General features: G+C 38.3%; 1 non-coding gene across 1 annotated transcript; it reads right to left on the bottom strand.

Annotated features, from left to right (window-relative positions):
• Positions 1-1,175: 1,175 nt before the first annotated feature.
• On the bottom strand, positions 1,176-1,248 carry TRNAG-UCC (transfer RNA glycine (anticodon UCC)). The gene has a single exon. It is a non-coding gene; the product is annotated as a tRNA-Gly (tRNA).
• Positions 1,249-1,676: the final 428 nt, after the last annotated feature.

Raw genomic sequence — 1,676 nt, 5'->3', positions numbered from 1 at the left:
TATTCCCTACACATAAAATACCGAGACTCAATATGTCAGGTTAAAGCAGTGTGGCGCACAGAGAAAAGTGAGCTGTTTTAAACAGTGTTAGGATGAGACTCTGAAAGACTCTGAGTGAAGATGTCTTTAAGTCATGTCATAAGTAAAATATCAGAAAGGTAAGGAGTTTATTTTTTAAGTGAAAAATGTCACCTATAACAGCAAAATTGATAAGTAGCCTATCTAATTCCTTTTGCACACCGAGTCACTTGATGTTTGGCATCTGGTGTCAACAGTTAATAGGTGACTCCATAGAAATGTGGAAAACGATAGAAGGACCTCATCTGGAATATTCGATCATTAATCTGTTTCTAAATGATTGCCTCAGCCAGAAACTTAACACTAGTGGAGACTTGTTGTTATGACTATAACACTGCCATGTTCAGTTTATTGGAAAAAATAAACCAAAATGGATAACAAAGGTAACACTGAGATAGTCAACTTAGACCTTGGAGAAGTATCCACTGCTCAACTTGTGCTGAATCTTCAGGGTTATCTGAAGAAGCAAAAACAAGCTAGTTTTGCAGGTTGGAATAAGTCACAGCTGCCAGGATGAAGGGTTGCTGTGATGACGTTGTCCAGAAGGAGAAGCAAACAGGTGGCAGCAATCTCTTCTTCGCCCCCAGACTTCCAGATCCCCTCTAGCATCCCAGTTGGCAGAGCCTAAGAGCCAACTAGCAAAGTAGATGTGATTCACAGAGTCCCAGCCCTCACATCAGAAGGCAGTGGAGTGAAGAGTGGGTTTGAAGCTGAGCTAAAGCTGGACCTTTGTCCTGATCAGCAGAAATACCTACTTTATCTATAAACTCATGAACAAAAATATATGGTTGATATATTAAGTTAATAAATTTTATAATGGCTTGTTGTACAGCAACAGATAACTAATGCACTATTGTTCTGGTTAAAATGCTATCTTCAAACCTGGGAGAACTCAGAGATTCTTCTTATCCATGATTTCCTATTGAACAAACAAGGTGAGAATAAACTTTATTTCTACCATGTGATAAATGGAGAAGATACAGAAAGTATTGACTCCACATAAAAATAGAACTAGGGCCAAAAATAACTATGGAGCTTATTTTTTTTTATTTTTTAAAAAAACTTTTGGCTGTGCCACATGGCATGCGGGATCTTAGTTCCCCGACCAGGGATTGAACCTGTGCCCCCTACATTGGAAGTGAGGAGTCCTAACCACTGGACCACCAGGGAATTCCCTGGAAATTATTATTAGAGAGCAGAATGTAAATATTTTAAACCATAAAATATAAAAAATGTAGAATATATATAGATATAATATAGATAAATATAGATATGTATATATCTCCAAAGAGTGGAGGTGAAAGATGATTATGATAGATGTCTATTGAATTTGGGCTCATTACTTCTGGCAAAACTATACTCAGTATATTTGCAGCTGCACCTCCCTCTTTTTCATGCCGTGGGATGGTTAATCCTGCTCTCAACGTCAGGAGTAACCACTGATAGTTTGTATATATCAACATATCCCTTCCCCCTAGTTGCACTTAGTGGCTCAGATGTAAGCACACCATTCATTTTATAGCCGGGGTTTCTTAACCTTGATACTCTTGACATTTTGAGCCAGAAATTCCTTGTTGTGGAGGGCTGTTCTGTACACT

The sequence above is a fragment of the Lipotes vexillifer genome, unplaced genomic scaffold, assembly GCF_000442215.2.
Source record: "Lipotes vexillifer unplaced genomic scaffold, Lipotes_vexillifer_v1.1 scaffold1341, whole genome shotgun sequence".
NCBI classification, from domain to species: Eukaryota; Metazoa; Chordata; class Mammalia; order Artiodactyla; family Lipotidae; genus Lipotes; species Lipotes vexillifer.
This window is presented reverse-complemented; position numbering and strand designations above follow the sequence as displayed.